Raw genomic sequence first — 21,336 nt, 5'->3', positions numbered from 1 at the left:
TCGATAGATACTGCTTCACATTCTGAGAATCTCTAGAATAAACTCACAAACACCACTATGGCATCCTTTGTGTATCATTTTTCTCGCACTCCTAATGTTCGATTCTCTAACTCGGACACCCCTCTATGCAGAACAGGATTTGGCTGCACCACGAGTGTTCGACATAGGGAGGTTTTACTGTAGTAGCCCTAGATGTAGTAAAGGCATCGAAACTAACACTCAGAAGTAGCTTGGCTCAAACTAGTTAGTCCTTCATATACGTATTGTGAGTCAAACACAACAGGGTGTTGATGGTATCATTTCCTTGACCTTAAGGCTGTGGTAGGGACAGGAACACAGAACACAAGTAGACAGGACTACGGCTCCAGACTATATTGAGTCTAGTCCTACATACTTGTTTTGCGTTCCTGTCTCTACCACCACCTCAAGCTCAAGGAAATGGTACCATACCGTAAACACTGTTACACCAGTGCACCCTCGCATTTTTAATGCTTTGTACAACAGGGTGTGCCACAGTTATAGGGTTGTGACAGACACTTTGATAGATGCGGTTCATTATATCACGCACGCATTGTACTGCGCGCTAGAGTACTGAGGGAAAAAGAATTATTTTTCTACGTGTCGTACTTGGTGAGATATCAACACTTGAACACACATATGCGTCAAGCGTGGTTCACACTACCGCGTTTCATTTCGTGCAGACGCAGACCAACTGGTTACCGTGGTTACCGTGACAACAGACACGAGCGAGTCCTTCCGCAGCAGAACTTTTTCTGAAGCATGCACCAACCCGCGAGAAGAGAACCAATCGCCGCGTTCCGTGCATGTGTATTGAGACGCTCCACACTCTGATACCAGAAGGGTCAGAGCTATGGCCGTAGACATTGGTAGTCATAAGCATGTGACCTCTTTCATGCTGCCTCACTGGCAGAGACGCGCGCTGTGATGTCACACCCGGATGAGTTTCAGTATTCACTACGCCAATTTTCTATGCTTCTATTACAGTTTTCACTGTAGAATTTGTAATGCAAGTTCACATCAGTGACAAGAAGATTTGTGATTGTCTGGGATAAGTTGTGATGAAGTGTCGCAGCCCCCTTTAAGTAAACATAAAAGAAAGGTGACTTAAGTAGAAGCCAATCAGCACCAGTGGAACTGTCACGCACATTGCACATGACACGCTGTGAGGCAGAGATGAGGATATGCTTCGCCATGCACCTAATGTATGCTCACACTGAAAGACCCTGATCATTAATTGAGAAACCATGTGCAACCCACTAAATGTGTGGCTCCATTTCATACATTCCAGTCCACTGATGCGACATGCAAGGTCCCATATTCCTCATTTCAATGTTTTTTGAACTGTTGGGTTTTTAAAACTGCGATATGATGTAGCCACTGTGTACATGTGTACACAGTGGCACGCATGGCAGGCATGTTCGGCGAACAGTGCTGAGAGGCTTCGGCAGACAAACGGGAAGTGACATTTTACCCATGCACGCTTGCCCAAAGTAGACGAAGGCCACCATAACAAAGGTCGTTCTCTGCCTACAACGTCATGGAAACGGAAAAGTATGCACTTCCTTTCTCCACAATGAAATGTCACTCCAAAAATGAGCAAGGAGGTAAATAGTTGAGAGCAAGATAGGAGCTCGCCGGGCGCTCCACCTTCGGAGCGCAATAGCGTCGTAATGCAGGATCGCAGAAACATAGCATTTTGATGTGCATATTTAGCAGACATAAATCAATATTTAAAACGTTATCTCTCCAAAAGTTTGGAAGCGGTTTCCCAACCCCTTTAATGAGCGGCGAAGCAACTCAAAGCTTAAAATAATGTAACAACTGCGCTTGTAACATGATGCCACATTTCAGGATTCCATTCAAGGTGCAACATCCAGTGACACATGTGGTACCCAGTATGAAGGGAAGTACAGGACGAGAGCCGCCAATGTTTTCAACAGAGGCTGTTCTTCTTCTGGGCACTGTCCTCATCATTGGCATGGTATTTAAAGGGTTAGGGATATCGTGTGAAAGGTTCATGCGAATTGTGGGTCAACAGCCCAGGGGAAGAAAAGGTCCGTTCATGCTTTTATGATCCAGGTGAATGGCTGCTTTGTTAGAGCGTGGAGGGCCAACGATGAGGACAGTGCCAAGAAAAAGGACAGCTTCTGTTCGAAATATCGGCGACTCTCCTCCTGAGGCACTTTCCTTCATACTATCATACTTCCTTACCAGTTTGCTGGATTTTCAACCCATCTATGTGGTACCCTGTGTTCTACCAAATATGTTCAAGCTATTTTCGGACATCCAAGGGAGCCACATCATATAGACATTTCAGTAAGTTTCAAACTGTTGTATGGTGCAGCACCAAGACACTATGTACACCATAGGTGTTCCCAATAACTATCCCTTCCAGTCTTTTTCGCTTGAATGTCTGTAAGCAACAAAGACAGTCAAACAGAGACACAGAAGAAAAAAAAGCAAAGCAGGCTGCAGCTATAGTCCATGGTAAGTCAACTGTTGAAATAAACATTGTAGCAGCTTAAAGGGACCATGAAAGGATATTTGACAAGCCTACGTGTAATGTAGTGTAATGTAGCCATTGATTGTCAGCATGGAGTATTTTTTCCTCTCAGAGATTCTTCTTCTCTGTCAGAAATGTCTGTCTGTGGCTTTTTGGGAGCTGCTACGTACAGAACGATTCCTAGATGCTGTGAGCGTCGCATAATCCCTTCCTCCATTGCTGACAATTTGCATTCCGCCATATTTCTACTGATTTCGACAGCAGATATACGACGTCGTCGTTGTCCAAACCAAAACCATACACCCACATGGTCCTGTAGGGTGTGTGCTTCCCGTCGTCCACAACTGGCTCAGAGGACTAGACATTGATGACATAAGCCCGTTTCGAAGGGGTGTATCCAGCGGTCACGCCCCTGTGCGCTGAATACGTTTAAAGGTCTGTGTGTGTATGACAGTGAGGGATCATGAGAACCGTTACCGGCAGAGTCTTCGAAATTCGTAAAAATAATTTCATGGTCCCTTTAACAACGCTGCTTAACCTGCTTAACTACTTTGTAGCTGGTGTAAGGTAGCTTAAAAGCCGGTAGTAATTTACTGCCCATGAATGTGTTGAGTCTCTTTCTATGTCTCAGGTAAAGTCTTTTTCGCTTCTCTTTTTTGGTCTTGACATAAGCGTTCCTCAGCCCCTTTCCTATCCATAGATGAAGACGCCCAGGCTCCGGGAAAAAGCTTGTTTTTGTTACATCGAAAACTGTGCCTTTCTTCGTGCGTCCATCTATCAACGTTGTGCAAAATGCGCTACCAACTAGCTCTTAAAGGGACGGTCTCGTACAGCCGGGGCGATTCCGAAACTTAGCCAAAACTACCTTCACGAGTACAGTACACATACAACCGTCAAACTTTCATTCGGAATAACGAAGTCGTGTTCGAGGAATTTGTCAAAACGTGCCGTTTAGCAGACGACAAAACCTCTGCTTCTCTCATGCATACGTCACGCATGACGTCAACCTGCGAGTACGTCGTCGTTGTCATGGAAATTGTAACTTGCAGAAGCACCTTGGGTTACGTCATCCCCTTTGCTCTCAAAATGGGGACACTCAGGCATATATCTCCGTGAGCGGAGAATATAGTTCGAGCATTGACTGTGGGGTCCCCGATAATGTGGCGCATAATCGGATATGCGGAAGCTAAGTCACGTGTTTTCTTTCCGCGAGTATTGAATGCGGTTTTTAAATAAACACGCACTCCTTCTTGAGGTACGTCGTCAGCGACACTTCATTTGGAAACATGATCAGTGTGCAACGGGGAGGGTAATGGAAGTGCACGCAATATATTTTTGGTTCGGAGCTGTAATGCGACCGCGACAGCCGGTGGCCGGCGACTTCAGATTTGTGGTTGTGGGTGGGGTTGTCCTGCGACTTTTAACTTGTCTCTGAGGGTTAACATAGTTGTTCTAAACCATCATGTTTGCCACTTCTTAGAACCTGCGGTTTTCACCTGAGAACTGTAAGAAAAGGTACGAGAGTTGCCGCGGTCCCCAGTAACTTCTGAAAGTCGTCTGCTCACGCCAGTGCACTAGCACGCGCAAAAGCAGACGATTTCTGTTTCCTATCAAGGGCTTTTCGGCAGGGCGACGTGGCTGTTCTTGTTGTTACCAACACAGATCGTGGCATGCTCTGCAATCTTTATCAATTTAATTCGGGTATTTAATAACTGTGGCATGTTTGGTCGGGTAAATTCACAGTATTCCAGTTCCAACTGAGGGCAATCGAATGGTACACTTTATGAAAGAGGCAGGGGGTACGAGACCGTCCCTTTAAGAATAAGAGCATTTATTTGAACCGTAACCTTTTAATAAAATGTTTGTATGTTCAGTCCAGAGCTAACAAAATTCCAGTTGTTGTGGAGCCTTTCACAATACAGACATGTCTCAACTATCCGGACACCTCGGGAGTCGTCCCTTTTCGTCCGGATAACGAATTTCCGGATAACCGGACCAAGCATACTTCCGAGGAAACCCGAAAAATTTGGGACAGCTCTTTATAGCTCCAGAAAAGAAAGCAAGGAAAAGATCACTACTTGAAAAATTCGTGCGTAGTGAGCTTCTTGAAATTAGCAGGCACGTATGTGACAGTATTTTCGTTGAAAGATGAAAGTCACTGAAAAGGTTAGCCAGCTGTAGGGATCGAACCCACATCTTCTGGATTATCAGTCCAGGACTCTACCAATTGAGCTAAGCTAACACGGCTCTCCAGCGACTTTCGGGGTGCGTCATCTGAAGGGACGACAAACCAGACACTCACTCTCACACACCCTCCTTTCACCCTCCTCACTCATACACACATTCATACGACGGAAATCGACGCAAGCGGCACCTGTTGAACAAGAGAGAAACTGATGTTCTGAGGCTGGAACAACATAGAAGGGACAGATACAAACAAAGCCTCAAAATGTCTAAGAAATTTGCGGCATTTTGAGGGTTTGTTTGTATCTGTCCCTTCTATGTTCTTCCAGCCTCAGAACATCAGTTTCTCTCTCGTATTTTCGTCACAGCCACGGCACCAGCTGCGTCACCCCGCTGTTCAATAAAGGGCGATGTCTGAGAAAGTTGGTCCTGCGCATATGTTTTTGTCTTCTTGCAAATGCCCTTGGCAGAGGCAAAAAGACCAGCGATGCTTTCAGACGGCCTGGACTTTGACGTTCACATTGACGTGTGGATTTCTTGCGCTCCGTGGGTGCAGTGCACCTCTTTCGCTTATCGTCTACTATCTCCGTGTGCCCGCACACACCAAAAAGGAGTGACCTCAGAAGAAAAGAAGGTCAAGCACTACAGAATGGCCCTGTGAGATGTGACCCTTTTCCGGAATAATTCGAACAAAGCACATACCAGGGACAGAGGAAGTTGACACTTTTCCGGATAAGCGAATCAGAATAACATGGGTCCTGGAAGATTGTTCCCCGTACTTGCTGTCTGGATACGGATAACGAATTCGGGATAACCGAGACAAAATCCAATGGTAGCAGGTTCGTTCCCGGTAATGTAGCCCGGATAACGAGGTTTCCGGAATCTGAACTCCGGATAAGCAGACGTGACTGTAGTACAACTAGATATACGGTCTTAGGCCAGAACAATCTACTTGAAAACTGCATAGTTACAGCCACTTCGCTGCCTCATTTTTCGCTAGATTTTGTCCTGCTGCAGCGATCTATTAAATATACAGATAAATCTCCATCCAAAGAACTTCAGTACTTGATATAGCGTGTGATTAGCACAGCCATATGGCACCATCGATGATAGTGGATTTACAGCATCAATTCAGGAACTTGCTCCAACTGTGCATTACTATCAGGAACAACGCTCTCACGACTGGCCTATAGATCAAATACAGAAGGCACTGCCAGTGCAAAAACACAACAGTTGCTACCTCCGTTCTGCATTGTGACAACCAGTGAGCTAAACCATCCCACATTCTGAATGGGCCACTGATCTTCATTTTCATTCTGTCTGCTGTTTTATCACCACTTGCACTACCAATGCAAGTGTTCACTGTCAAAAGTGTGAAATGCATGAAGGATTTTCGAAGTGTAAGTTGTTTTACGATTTTCAGTTTGCTTCATGAGAACAACACATTGTTTCATTGTAAAAATAATTTGACTGTACATGTACAGAAAAGCATGTATGCAGTGTGTAAAGCAAATACATTTATATTCCTTTAGCTTCTTTCAATTCCATTCAACCTTTTATGTTTCAAATGCCCATAAACAACCTAAGTGTTTCAAGTGCATGTCCTGGGACACTTTTCTAAGGATCAGCACCACAAAACCGTGACCATGCTGACCATGCTTGCTCCTTGGGCTTAGTTGTAGCAAGTTAATACTATCACAAGCCTTTATCCTATGACTTACTCCAAATGGACACACCAGGCAACCAGCCCCCACGGATTAGGATGAAAGGCGAAATTTCCAGGGGTGTGTGACTCCTTGAATATTCGACTATTGAATCCTTGGATATGAGAAATCGAGTAACTCGGTATATTCGGTTGATATTCGCAAAACAAATTTGCTATTCGCCATTTTCAAATATTTTTCGAGTATCTGCCAGCAGGCAGAGATTAACGCGAAGACACCCGAGCGCACTGTTATTGCTGCGTGGTTTCGTCAACGCAAGTCAGCTTCCTCCTCACCTTCATTCCTCTCCTGAAATGAGATGACGTGAAACGCATGAGACACGCGCAAGTCACAAGCCGTGCGGGACATGGTAGACATGATGGCAGCTTCGGCAGATTCAGTGTGTTCACTTGAGGAAGTGAGTGGTGGACGCGGCAGCAAAGAGGGCAAACAGAAGTACTGTGTGGGACTACTTCCAGAAAGAATCGGCAGTTTCTGCTCCTTGCAATCGGTGCTCCGTGTGCATCAAGACACCACTGGGATCCACAACTACCCTTCTGAACCATCTGAAGCGACATTACCTAGTTTATGCTGAGTTTAGAAGAAACACAAAGCTAAGCAGGTGGAACAGCCAAGAATCGACAAGTTCGCCACCAAGAGAATGCTACCACGTGCTCGTAAATAAGCACTGGGCGTTGAACTGGCACACATGATAGCCATGGACTGCCAACCATATAGTGTGATTGAGGATGGCGGGTTTTAGGAACTTTTAGCCGAGGAGCAGACCAAAGCAGAGCCCAAGAGAGGCTAGAGTGTTATCAGAGGGCAGCCGGGAATACTCCACTTCCCCTCATTCAGGACATCGATACAAGATGGAATAGCGAGTATGCTATGCTACAGACTTTTGGAGCTACAGGAACCGATCATGCTGGACACGGCTAAGCGCGAGAGCATGGTCGACTGTTTAGCCGGGACAGAGTGGCGTGTTATTTCCGACTATGTGAAAGTCCTCACACCTCTAGCTGAGGCAACAGTCGAGGCTGAAGGTGAGAAATACTTCACGCTTTCATGTTAAGTGCCCTCTCCCTACTGCATATTTCAGTCCCTGAATGCAACTGTGACCATGATATGACGTCAAAGGGAAAAACTAGTGGTGTGCGAATATTCGAAATTTCGAATACGATTTGAATAGTTTACTCTATTCAAAAGTATTCGTGCCGAATTTCATCTATTCGAAATTTTCGAATATTTTTCGGATAGTTCTCTGTCAAAATTAGCGCCATTGTGCAGCTATGGTCACGCGCTTTCTCGACTGCTTTATTGGCAAGGCGCAAAGCTCTACCAGCCCCATCGGCATCGCCATTGGTTCTGTCTATCATCATCATCATCATCACGCCATGATCCATCTAGCATGCGGTTTCGATTCGCAGTGTCAGCCCGTACAACTGGAAGTAACAGCGTAGTAGTTTCGCGTGTCTGTGGCGAAAGCCTTGCTGTCTTTCATGATTGCACGACCGTTCCATTGTCCATGCAAGAGCAGGAGGCGTCGGGTGAGCCATTGGCAAAAAGGAGGAGTGCCATACTGAAATATTTTGACTATTCCAACACAGCTGGAACTTGTAAGACGTGCGGCGCAGCGCTGCGCACTCCAACGGGTGCGACGTCCGGTCTTGTAAACCATTTAAAGCGGAACAAATCAATCTTCAAGGCTTATGAGAAGGAGATCGAAGAGTGCAAGCACACAACTCAGCGAAAAATAACTGAAACTATGAAGACCAAAGATCGACTCCCGGCGCGAAGAAAGGAAGCACTGGACGGTAAGATTGCGCGAATGATTGCAATCGACCTACAGCCGGTCGGACTTGTGGAAGATCGGGGCTTCCGTGAACTAATGAATGAAGCCGGCCCAGAATACGTATTGCGTTCGAGAACAACCCTTTCTCGGGTCGCGATACCGACACTTTACAGCATAGAAATCTTAAGGAGTATGCTAGAAGGAAACCTCCGAAACTGGGACGTACGGGCGAGGGGAGCGCCATATTGAATCAGCTTCTGTTGCCGCAGCGCATGCAAACAAAGGAATCCAGTAAGCATACAGCAAACATGACGCCAAAAATGTGTTTGGAACAGTAACACACCGCCGGAACCCATGAAACCGTAAGATATATGAAAACACACACACACACACGAAGAAACAGACACGACACGGACGCCACATGGGGACGCCGTCTCCGCCGCTGCCTCAACCAGCCTTGACTACAAGCCTGGATAGGGGCGGACACTGACAAAATATGTAGACGACGGAAGCAGAGGAGCAATCGAGCAAGTGTTGCAATAGTTTTTGGAACTGTGGCTGCTTTCACGGGCTGGAAATACACGACATTTACTCGGCTGATTCAATATGGCTGCCTCCGAGCGCATACATTGAGAGAGGGAAGAGCCCCGTTCAAGTGCTTTGCTCTCCTCCGATCCTCCTCCCCAGCTTTCCTTCTAGCCTCTCTCCGTAACATTTCTATGACTTTACAGAGACACCAGGAAAGAAGTACAGGAGAAGCGTCGCAAAGCTTTCGAAGACAGCACAGAGAGCATCTCTTTCACATCGGACATGTGGACATCACGTGCAAATGAGGCCTACATCAGCCTGACTTGCCACTTCCTGACTACTGCATTCTCCATGAAGCGCTACCATCTGAACACGTCTCACTTATCAGGGAAGCACACTGGAAGCAGAATTGCAGCAGTTCTAGAAGCACTGGTGAAAGAATGGGACATTCTTGCTGAAACATGCACAGTGTATATTGTTACAGATAATGCGCGTAACATGAAGGCTGCTATCAGGAACGTGACCTGGCATGAAAGGTCATGCATGGCACACAACCTGCAGCTAGTGATCAGTGATGCAAAGGCAACCACGGCAGGATTTGAAGAGATCTGCAAGAAAGCAAGGTCTATAGTAGGCCACTACAAGCATAGTACACAGGCCCAGGAATGATTAGATGACTATCAAAAGCAAAATAGCAGTGTGCCACTGCATTTAAAGCAATATGTGGAAACAAGATGGAGCAGCGAGTATCTAATGCTTCACCGTCTGCTTGAGCTTAGAGCAGCAATAAGTGTTGACTTTGCTTCCCATGATATGCCAATGAATGAACTCTCAAGCTCAGAGTGGAAGCAAGTGAAAGGGTATGTTGATGCCCTTCAACCCTTAGCCGAGGCTATAAGAACTGTTGAAGGTGACCTGTATCCTACCTTGTCCTCTCAGATACCTATCTTGTATTGCATTTTTGCACACCTGAAATGTGTAGCTGAAAAGGAAAAATCTGCATTTGCTCAAAACCTAATCAAAAGTCTCAAGACACGATTTCCGGATTACCAACTGGACGAGACTGCAAGCATGGCTATGTCTGTAGACCTAAGGTACAGGTCTGTTATATACAAGGAAGACCATGCAATGGAGATGTGGTTACGGGACTTGGTAATGAGTGAGCTGGGAAATTGGAAGGGGCCCTTCAACATTACTCTCCCACAGCCAAGGCCCTCCAGTGAAGAGCACATCTTTCTGGTACAGCTTTGACGTCCTTGTAAGGCATCAAGAGGACACAGAACTTGATCCACATACTGAGGTGGCAAACTACACAAGCAAGAAGCCCCTCAACCAAGATGAGTACCCTTGCGGATGGTGGTACAGGACCGGTCAGCACAGGTACCCACAACTAGCACAACTGGCAAGAAAATATTTAGCAGTGCCATCCACATGTGCATCAAGTGACCGTCTGTTCTCGCTGTCTGGAAACATCGTTCATTCTCGAAGAACTTCACTCAGTCCACAACATGTCCAGCAGCTAGCTTTTCTGCATGATAATTCGTAATGCTCGAGTGCGTTCCTGCCTACGTCTGTAAGTACAGAGCTCCAACATACAAGTGACTATATCCATTACTATGCTATTGTAGCTACCAGCATATAATGTATGTTGCAGTCCTCAATAAACGTGGTAGCAGACCCTGAAACTGTCTTCAGTAACACAGGGACATATTTGTACGAGTAGTTTTGCTTGTCAAAGGAAGTTTTGAAACTAGGGTTGTGCACTGCAGCACCATGCCACTTAAAGCAATTCATTCCAGCAACATAACGCACGTTTGGATGCCTGGGATAGGGGAGTCTTTCTTTGAATATTATTCAGACAGAAAACCCAACGCCTAAGTAGTATAAATCCACTGCTGGTCACACTTGTTACAAAAATTTGCTATTCGAAATATATTCGAACTGCCACCAGTAAATACTCGAATTTGATTCGCACATGCAAATAAATATTCGAAATGTATTTGCACTGTGTCAAAGATATTCGTATTCGATTCGCACTGGAAATTTTGCTATTCGCACAGCTCTAGGAAAAACCTTCAGTGCCAATGTTGAAAAGAGCTTGAGAACTAGGTTCCCTGATTATAACACGGATAAAGATGCCTGTATGGCAATGTTCTGCAACCCACGGTACAAGACGGTCACATTGAGAAAATGATAGTGCTTGGGAAGAGTGGTTGAAAGCCATTGCTCAGGAACAATTAAACTATGCAGAAGCCAGAAAAGATTATGGGAAAACGCACGAAGAAGGTGCTGTGGCATCATCATCTTTCTGGGCAGCATTTGGTACCATGGTTGAGGACAAGGAAAATGATCCATCCAAGGAAACTGGGGCATACACTGACGACAAGACTATTGGTAGAAATGCTGTGCAGTGCAAGTGGTGGAGGGAGATGGGGCAACATAAATATCCTGCTGTAGCCAGACTAGCACCCAAGTACCTTGCCATTCCAGCAATGTCAGCTTCCAGTGAAAGGGCATTCTCAGCACCATGAAGAGCTGCTCTGCTTCCTCAGCATGTCAAGCAGCTGACATTTCTTCATGAGAACCTTTGAATTATGAAGTGTGCTGAGAGTATTCCAGTGTGTTGAGACTCAACTAAGAACTGTGCGAAGGAACTATTTTAGTGTGTTTGAGACTGTTCAAAGTAAACATTAAACTATGCCACCCCTAGTTGTTCCAAAATGTATGTTGTTTGTGAGAAGGAAATAAATAAGGAACACATAACATGTCATTTCATATTACTCGAAAGTACGAAAGTATTCGAAATCGTGATCCAACTATTCGTACTCGATCCGCAGTGGGTTTCAGATATTTGAAAACTATTCCCAGTCCAGAATTTGGTACTTGCACACCCGTACAAAGTTCTGGTGCAAGCAGCAAACTCTTTGGCATAATAATCTATTAGATTAGATTAGATGTTCTATTTAACAAAGCCTGTAGCACAGGAAGGCCGAAAAAAATTTCTATTGCAGCACCACATGCACCAGGCACCAAGTGCAGTGGTGGAACTGACAAATTCCTGTTCATGGCAGCCTTTGTAGCTGAAAAAATGTAGTTTTGTAGCAGGTTTCGCTGCTTTTGGAGCACAGCGCACAGAGCTCTAATTCTGTTGCAAAGAGGAGAAGAACATTGGTGTTCTACTGGCCCCATCCCTAGACGCCCTGACAGGACACGAACTACCATCTCTACAAGTCTCATAGTGCTCTTAGAAGCCAATTTCGCTTGCCCTGAAACACAAGCCTGGAGTATTGGTTCTCTTCAGTTGTCAACTCGGACATTGCGGTTTTTCTGTCGGCACCAATCACTATGCTTTCTTTCCAGATTTATGATAGGTTTAAGTCTATGGGTCCCAATGCCATACCGGACTTGTCGAAGTCAGCTTCTGCACAAAAAAAAAAAAAAAAGAGAGAGAGAGAGACGACGCAGGATCATTTTTATGAGGTTTTTCATTTCAGACAAAAATATGTGCAGCAGAAGCTCAGACTGCCAGAACAGAATCGGGAGTCCCACAAAAACGTCCGCACAATTGTGCAGAAAAGGCACCTTGGCCATGAACTCTTGTCATTCAAGGACTGTCTCAAACGAATGCGTTGCACCAGATGGAGACCTCCTGTGGGACATGAATACTGCTTTCAGGCCTGCAAACTCCTGGATCAAGAGCCGAACCAAGTCACAATGCAAAATCACAATGCCAAGAAAGACAATCTGAGCTACACCAAATGCATTCTGAACTTCACATGTTTGCTCCGCAACGCCCGCAACGCCCGAATTCGCGAAACAGTGGTAACAATCGAGAAGAGCAGCTTCCGCATGGCTAAACACGGCAAGTCCACGACCGAAACATTATACGCCTTATGCAAAGAAGAAGAGGAGCTGGATTCAGTTTGAATTTAATTACAAAAAAAAAAAAAAAAACGAACTGGAATCAGTTGAGTTCAAGCCGCTTCAGGCTGAAACAGGTACGACGTGGTCCTACATGTAAAAACAAACAGAGAGAAAACACGATACCGAAACAGACAAAACCAAAGCACCGTCATATAAGTTTAGTTTACTTTCACCCTCAAACTTCCACGCTATTATATCGAGGCTGAACGCGACTACCGATTGGGAATGTAAATTCTAAATTCCATCATGGGGCTTCCTTTAGAACTCTTAGTATACGCAATGCAGCCTGCTGGTGCCTTGCGCACGTGCAGCATTCACCTAAACTCTTTTATTTTCTTTTTTTTTTTGCCGTGTGAATTGTAACTGCCAAAAGCGCGGTTTAGGAAGTTGCTTGAATCGTAACAGACGTTTTATGGAAATGGAACTGCTTGAAACGCAATGCAAGTTACGAGTGCGATTGTGAATGCTGACTCGAGAATCCAAATCTTTAGAACAAGGCGTGAGCGACTCAAGACCCAATGAGTCTCTCCAGCACGTTGCGATTTAACGACGACACTGAATTGGCGTTTGACGGGAGCAGCACGCTGCGGCTACAAGCGAGACGGCGGATCGTTCCCACGATAATAGTAACATTATTACAATTTTCAGTTTCGGTTTCTACGTCCAGAGTTCGTTTTTGGAGCAGCTTTGGTGCAATCCTTCGAAAAACCGGCTATTTGTAACAGCATATAGCAAGACGCAATGTGGTGCAAATGGCGCAGCAGTTCCACCACAGCAAGTGAGAGAGGGGTGAGGGAGAGAGGAGTACCTCCAAAGTGACAGTGCGTCCTTGTTGGTTATTGACGTCATGTGAAATGACATAATTGGAAGATCATCTAATCGAGATTCATCTAATCGCTTTTGCTATAGAAGCCATGCGGTCACTTTGTTTTTCTATCTGTTTCTTGTGGTTCCTTGGAATTAGTGCAGTCCCAAGCTGAAAGGTTTTTCTAGTTGATGAGAAACTTGTGATAATCAATGCCACGTCCAAGGACCAACAGAAAAAAGGACGTTGCTATTGACGACTGATTAACGTTCTGTGCTTGAATTAGAAAGGGCAATTCAGGCAAAACTTATTTATTTGTATACTGCAGTAGAACCTCGCTAATTCGATCTCGCTTAAATCGAAATTTCAGAAATTCCAGTGACTGCATAATTTGAAGAGAACTGGCCCACATCACGCTTAATTTGTAAGTTTCCTGCCGAATTTCATCATCTTCCGTCGGCTTCCAACCCACGCAACAATGACCTGCCATAAAAACCACGTGCTTGCTCCCTTGCTGACTTCCCTTCCCCAGCCGCCATTCCCACGGCGCAACCTCCTCACTCCTTGCGCTTCCTTGCCAGCCATTGCCCCAGCCGTGCTACCATTACGGATTATGCGAACGCATTTTGGCTTGCTTTCGTTTCGTGCTCTTGTTGAGATTCACTTCGAAGTTCACATCTTGCCTGTGGGCTGTGGGGCCAGCCCGTGAGTGGAACTTTGATTCATTTATTTGTGTTACGTGAAAGACATCTTTAACCTATGACATCATACACTTTGTTTAGTGATATATTAGGTTAGGTTAGTGCGGCTGTGGCAGCTTTCCTCGCACTCCCAACTTCATTATCGAAGCGGCCATGGCCCTATTAAACTAACCTAACTTCAGAAACGTATACGAAGAGGGGAGTCAAGTCCTGTAGATCACATAAACAAAATACAGAAACCGACACTGAAGATTTTTGTTTAAGTTTAATTTGTACAAGCTTTCGCGTGGAGGTCCACGCTTCCTCAGGTACAAAGTGAAGTGGTGACACACATAGGTATATATAGTATAGACATATACACGACTAAACATACTGCTGTACAAAGAAAGGGAAGGGGAAGGAGATATGGTGCCACATGTCTGTGTACAATGAATATGGACAGATGGATAAGTGACCTCTAACCGTTTAAGAACAGTAAAAGGTGTTATTGTCAACAAAAAGGCACGCCCAGGTAACCTTCCCCTGTGTCCATTCTGGGCCACTCGTTTCCCGTACTCCTGACCCCCCCCCCCCCCTTCCGCGAAACTGGGTTGGCGTGCCTTTTTGTTCACAATAACACGTTTTACTGTTCTTAAACGGTTAGAGGTCACTTATCCGTCTGCCCAGCTATTCATTGTACACAGACATGTGGCACCATATCTCCTTCCCCTTCCCTTTCTTTGTACAGCAGTATGTTTAGTCGTGTATATGTCTATACTATATATACTTATGTGTGTCACCACTTCACTTTGTACCTGAGGAAGCGTGGACCTCCACGCGAAAGCTTGTACAAATTAAACTTAAACAAAAATCTTCAGTGTCGGTTTCTGTATTTTGTTTATGTAACCTAACTTCACTAAACTAACCTGAGAGTCCCCGATTGAAAAAATCACCAGCATTATTCGGGTGTTTCCTGATGTTCCTGGCGTTAACGCTAGACTCTTTTGGTGTTTGTAATGTGCACATCAAAAATTTCTGGCGTGACACCAAGGTGATTCTGGTGCTGTCGAGTTCTCCTGATGTCAACACCAGAGTGGACTACTACGACACCAGAATGATTCTGGTGCCTTCTAGAATGCTTGGTGTGCGCACTAGACAGACGTAGTGTTTTAATGTGACCGTTAGAGCGGTCTGGTGTGGTTCACAGAGACCAGACATACAGGCGCCAAAGTACGAGCACTACACGTTGTTACCATGAAAACCGCTATTTACAATGATCATGAGTTCCTTAGCGCAACTTCTTTTACAAAGGAATGATAATTCGCATCGCAAATAATTCCCCCGAGTGTCGAAATTGACACGCTTTGCGGCTTTCATTCGAGTTTGAAAACGAAACTTTACGCTCTCATTGTCACATAAGACAGCGACAGCGCCATCGGCATTAGTGTCTGTTTGAACTCAACGGGCTGGTCGAGGTGGTTGAGGTAGCGTTTCGTACTGGTTTTCAACATGAAAACTTCGCACGAATGTGAAGAACTTTGAATATGTGTTTCTGAAGTTCTGTATTATATGTCGTAGTTTGCCTTCCAACCTGTGCACAAGTGGAAGTATGAGAAAATACAAGAGATGCATTCGGGGTAGCCGTGACGGCATTGTTTTGGTAGGCGTCACCATTCCCCAAGTCGGCTTCACCTAGCGCACGGGTGCATTAGGTGAAGCCCACCTTACAAACCTGCCACTGTGGTCAGACTGTACTTAAGTTTCTGCCATGAATGGCGAAATGTAGCAATTTGGTATCAGGTGAAGCCCACTTTACGGAACCGCTTGTGCTGCTTCGTGTCGTTTTCTCCCCTTATCCTTTGTAACATTATGTGCATTTATATTTCGCACAATTTCTTTGTCTTTTTTGTTTTTATTTTGTACCTTCTTTTTTGGCTTTCTTTCTTGCCTTTTTTTGTACTACCACAAAGAATTCCCTGGCGGGGGGGGGGGGGGGCGGAGGAACTTGCAACTAATAGGCTAAAGACTAGCATGAGGGCAATCGAAAGCTCGGATATGCAGACGGTCCGCTGATGAGGTTTAAATCATTATAATGATAACTGGGGGGTGGGGGGGATATATTTATTAAGAAAAAAAAAGACGGAAAGATTAACTCAACCAAGAAAAAGAAGGAAAGGTTAGCCGGGTATTGTTCTTGACTACCTAGCTGCGAAGTGAAGAGCCGGAACTCCCCCCGCCTGGCCCCCTTCCCTCGTACTCCCATGGTCTATACTAACCTCTCCTTTGCATTTCCTTGTTGTGTTGTGGCGGGTCGTATACCCCATAACGGAGTGGCACTTTCAACTTGACAGTAATTAATTTATAGCGTGTAATGTGGTGGAACTTGCACATATGGTGTGGGTTATCAAAGAAAGTATTTATTTACCTCGTGAACGCGACCTCGTCTCCATGGGGTCAACGTCCACCAGCTATAGCCCACCGGTGACATCAGGCTGTAAAGGTCGTAAAGGGAAGGAGCATGTGAGCGCTGGGTTCGGCTCCATGAAAGGTCGCAGCGATTAACAACAACAATAAAAAAGAAAAGCAAACAACAGTGGGACATGGGCATGTACGTGATGGTTGCCGGTCAGGTGCGATACTGGATCACGCTGGGCTGGTCGTTCTGTTTGTCCGTCTGTATGTTCCAGCCTCAGGACGCCCCTTGTGTAGCAGCTTGTGTAGCTTCGTATCGTTGTCCCCCCTTCGTATTCATTGTAAAATTATGTGCATTTTTGGCACGATTTCTCCGTCTGTACCATGCGCATCCCTGTGACTTTTTTTCAGCCCAGGGCAAAGAATTCCCGAAGGGGGGGACAAAAACGTACAACCAATAGACCCAAGACAATAGCATGAGGACATTCAAATGCTCTGACATGCAAACGGTCCTCTGATAATGTCCAAATTATTAGACGATATCCGAGTATAATTCTTGACCTCCTGCGAGCCTGTGATAAGTCGGTTGTCACCACCATCAAGGTCAACGCGGCGCAAAGAAAGGTAAAACAAGAGGCGGGAACACTTCCTCCTCTCCCCGCAAATACCCTGGGCTTTTCTTTGCGACAATGAAGTAGGCGGGGCTAAAGCCGAATTTTTACTGATTTTTTAGACTATTTCTGTTGCTATACAGTGCATAGTTTCGGTTGGGTGTGCGGTTATCAGTGGAGGACTTCGTATTTCTGTGAAAAAAAAGTGAGGTTCGCTTGGCAGTTTTCAAAGTTGAATTGAAAAAATAAATTTCCTGCAATTAAAAATTGTCGAAAGCCTTCCTCAATCGTCGCAAAAGTTTCCAGAAGGTAATTGCCGAAAGTCCTACAATCCTTAGAATATTTTATCACCTTAGGTGAAACACTCTGTATAGATGTCTTGGATGGTACGTTCAATGACTCGTGAGGCATACCTGGCTGTTTTGCCTGAGTCATTGCTAGAACAATCGACAAAGCCTGTAAAGTGCAGTTGTAATGATAATTTGCAAATCATTGTACTTTTGACAAATCACGAAATCATTGTACTTTCGACAAAAACAAAAAAGAAAAATGAAGGAACACGCTACCGCTCACTTACTTCTATAAATTGATCTTACCGCATTTATTGAAAGCATCAACAAGTATTTCAGTTTCTGGTACTCTAATGTCAATTTCTTTTCCGCCTCAAGGTAATCAAGCACGCGAGATTGCCTTCCCTATCCGCGCTACAACCTCCACCGTTCATCAGATTACTTGGACGACTCATATTAATGAGCATGTCAATGGTTTCCATTTTTATATTTGTCCCACTGCTCAATCTAGAACTCCATACACGGTAGTGCTCTCTCTGTCTCTCTCTCTCTCTCTCTCTCTTTTAGGTTAGGTTAGGTTAGGTTAGGTTAGGTTAGGTTAGGTTAGGTTAGGTTAGGTTAGGTTAGGTTAGGTTAGGTTAGGTTAGGTTAGGTTAGGTTAGGTTAGGTTAGGTTAGGTTAGGTTAGGTTAGGTTAGGTTAGGTTAGGTTAGGTTAGGTTAGGTTAGGTTAGGTTAGGTTAGGTTAGGTTAGGTTAGGTTAGGTTAGGTTAGGTTAGGTTAGGTTAGGTTAGGTTAGGTTAGGCTAGGCTAGGCTAGGCTAGGCTAGGCTAGGCTAGGCTAGGCTAGGCTAGGCTAGGCTAGGCTAGGTTAGGTTATACGCTGGGTGTTAGTGCCCGTCACGGGACACACAAACTTCATGTTGTGGTTAACTGTTGCGTACTGAAGATTTATGTGTGTCCCGTTGAGCTCGCGCAGGTAGCTTATGCACCTGTAGTCTTGTCATTCGTCTGTCGCTGCTTTCGTGCCCGGTGCGACGTTCTGCCGAATGATGAAGCCGAAATGCAAGATAAAAAGGCACAAGTAAAGTTACAAACGAAACAGCAAAATAAAAAATGAGGAAGAAAAGAAAGCGTGCCAAAAAATGCAAATTTTTTACAAAGAATACCAAGGGGAGAAAATGACACGGAGCAACATTAGCTGCTCCGTAAAGTGGGCTTCACCTGACATCAAAATGTTACATTTCGCCATTTCTGGCGGAAACGTACCTGCAGTCTAGCCATACTGGTAGTGTTGTAAAGTGGGCTTCACCTAATGCACCCGTGCGCTAGGTGAAGCCGACTTGGGGAATGGTGACGCCTACCAAAATAATGCCGATGTGACGACTGGTCATTGGTGTGACGTCTTTGAATGTGCGTTTTGTCCGGCATCATGTGAACTGATTATTCATGGGATATGGACTACAAGAAGAGAGGACGGAAAATGACTGAAGAGTTGATCGAGTATGCTTTTCTAAATTATAACTGTGTCGCATGTGATGTATTCACACTCGTAGAAGGAATAACATTGCTGCTTTTTGTACTTTTATATTGTGGAGTGCATACTCACTGTGTATCATCAGTGGTAGCAGTAATACAGACAGTTTTGTTACACGTGCTTGTCTGTTTCTATTTCTGATTCTTAGTATGCTATATGCAAATAATTAGTTTAGGCTGCTAACAGCTGGGACACCTTTGCAGTAGAAAGAAACCTGTGATATCTTGTTGTATTGTTGACTGGTTTGATGAGTCGCTAACATTAATGAGTACATCCCAAACAGCCTTAGTACCGGAATAACGAGCAGACCGCGTTGGTTGAATGTTGTACATTCATGTATGCATGTCAGGATCCCTTCGTGGTGTTTTATGATGCTCGACTATTGAACATTATGCTGTTTCACGCATTCGATACCGTGAGGTACTTGGCTCCTCAGCGTCCTCACGAGGCTCTGGAAGCTGTGCATAATTTTGAACGCTTAGAGAAAAACAAACAGGACAGCACTAACACAGTGTTCGTGCTGTGGTGCCGCGCTTGCACTATCCTGCTTTCGCTCTCTCTCACACACACACACGTCTACAGCTATGCACAGCTTTTAGTCCATTGTGAGGTTCCTAACGGACCAAGTACATCACGGGATTTAACGCATGAACATCATCATGTTCAACAGTGGAGCATCACAGAACACCAGGGATCCTGGTGTGCATCACCAGAGCGCACACATCAGAGGTCCTGGTGTGGAACATCAGAGAACAGGCACTAGGAACACCAGGGAATTCTGATGCTAACATCAGAGAAGAAAGCACCAGGAATGTCCCAAATCACAGCCACCAAAAACACCAGAATGATTCTAGTCCTTTTTTCAATAGGGACATCATCAACTTGGTTAGTTTAGTGATAAGTTAGATTAATGTGGCCATGACAGCTTCCCTTGTCCCTCAAAATCCGTTTCAATAATGAGGTGAAGCCGCCTTGCAGAATGGCAACGCCAACCAAAGTAATACCCTCGTTTCGTACCAAAAATGCCCTGTGTTTTTCACACCCGAAGAAATGTAGTCTGCTACATGAAAGCTTGTGTCAATAAGTAAGTTGAAAACTTCAGTGTTGGATTTTTGTACTGTTAGTGCTTTCCGTGGACGTCGACGAGACCCCTTCTTGTGCTGTTACCAAAAATAGCAAAGGAATCAGGAAAAACCACGCTAAACAGCGAAGTGGGTTTTGCCCGCATCCTTGAAGTGGGTTTGCCCGCAATACACGGAAGTGTTAGGTGAAGCCAACTTTCAAATCTTGTAGGGAGTATCTTGTATGAGCAAAGTACGCGGAGTAGTAAAGAGGATGCAACAGCCAACGATATACGAGGCATACCAACGCTAGCGCGAGCATGCTCTCAACGCTCATCGATGGATGATGCTTTGTTGAACATGCAACTTATTATTTTTATAAACAGGGGCCAGTGCAAGCCTTAGTGGTTATGCAGTGAATTATCAACCAGTCTATTAATAAATATTCTTTCACTCAATTTCAACACTCCACAGACTGACCGCTGTAGCATTGCTCATGATCTCAGTTGTCTCACGACGTAAACCGCCAATTATTAATTATTTAATTTCAACACATAAAAGTATCTTGTTTTGTTTTGTTTTTTCACCGCGAAAATACATCACTTCTCAGTATATCACCCGATTTTACCCTGTTTGGCAGGTCCTGATTTTCAACCCGATATTTACCCTCAGATTTTCACAAAAATATAAAACTCGAAAACTGAGGGCCCTATTTACATTGCTCTGGACTGAAAGTGTTCAGGCAGGAACTGTTACATTACAAGTTTAAAAATAACCTGGTTTTGCTTTTGATTGTTGCTTAGTTCTATGGAAATAATTCAGACTCGAGAATTTATGCATTTCTTGTAGTCGTTGAACAGCATGTTAAACAAATTATGTTTAAGAAGAGCTATATGGGAATATTTTCTCCTGAAACTGAAGCATTATTTAATTTGTTTTTATTAAACAAAGGTATCATAGTCTGCTTCAAAACATTTTTTACTAGAACTGTTTTTTCCTGGCTTTTTAAACTCTTTTTAAAGATAGGATTTGAAAGATTCGAGATCCGTAAGATTCGTGGATTCTTTGAACCCTCCTTGGATTCGGATTTGGATTCGGATTCCAAAAATTTTGGATTCGTTCAATCTCTAGTTCTAACACGGATACAACGAATTATCGGTTATAACGAAGTGAATGCAAAGTTTGGTCAGTTTCTGCTTTATTTCAATGGCAGTTCTACTTTTATAACAAAACCAACAATGCAAAATTCCACGCGATATCGGTTATAACGTAGTATATTTGGCCT

At 44.6% G+C, this 21,336-nt stretch overlaps 1 protein-coding gene and 1 non-coding gene across 2 annotated transcripts in view; both read right to left on the bottom strand.

Moving 5' to 3' along the window:
- LOC135373070 (alpha-(1,6)-fucosyltransferase-like) overlaps positions 1–21,336 on the bottom strand; it is a 156,608-nt gene that overhangs the window by 108,174 nt on the left and 27,098 nt on the right. The window lies entirely within an intron of this gene.
- On the bottom strand, positions 4,694–4,766 carry Trnai-gau (transfer RNA isoleucine (anticodon GAU)). The gene has a single exon. It is a non-coding gene; the product is annotated as a tRNA-Ile (tRNA).

Source organism: Ornithodoros turicata, unplaced genomic scaffold (assembly GCF_037126465.1).
Source record: "Ornithodoros turicata isolate Travis unplaced genomic scaffold, ASM3712646v1 Chromosome20, whole genome shotgun sequence".
In the NCBI taxonomy this organism is placed as follows: Eukaryota; Metazoa; Arthropoda; class Arachnida; order Ixodida; family Argasidae; genus Ornithodoros; species Ornithodoros turicata.
Note: the sequence above shows the minus strand (reverse complement) of the source record. Positions and strands in the feature narration are given on the sequence as shown.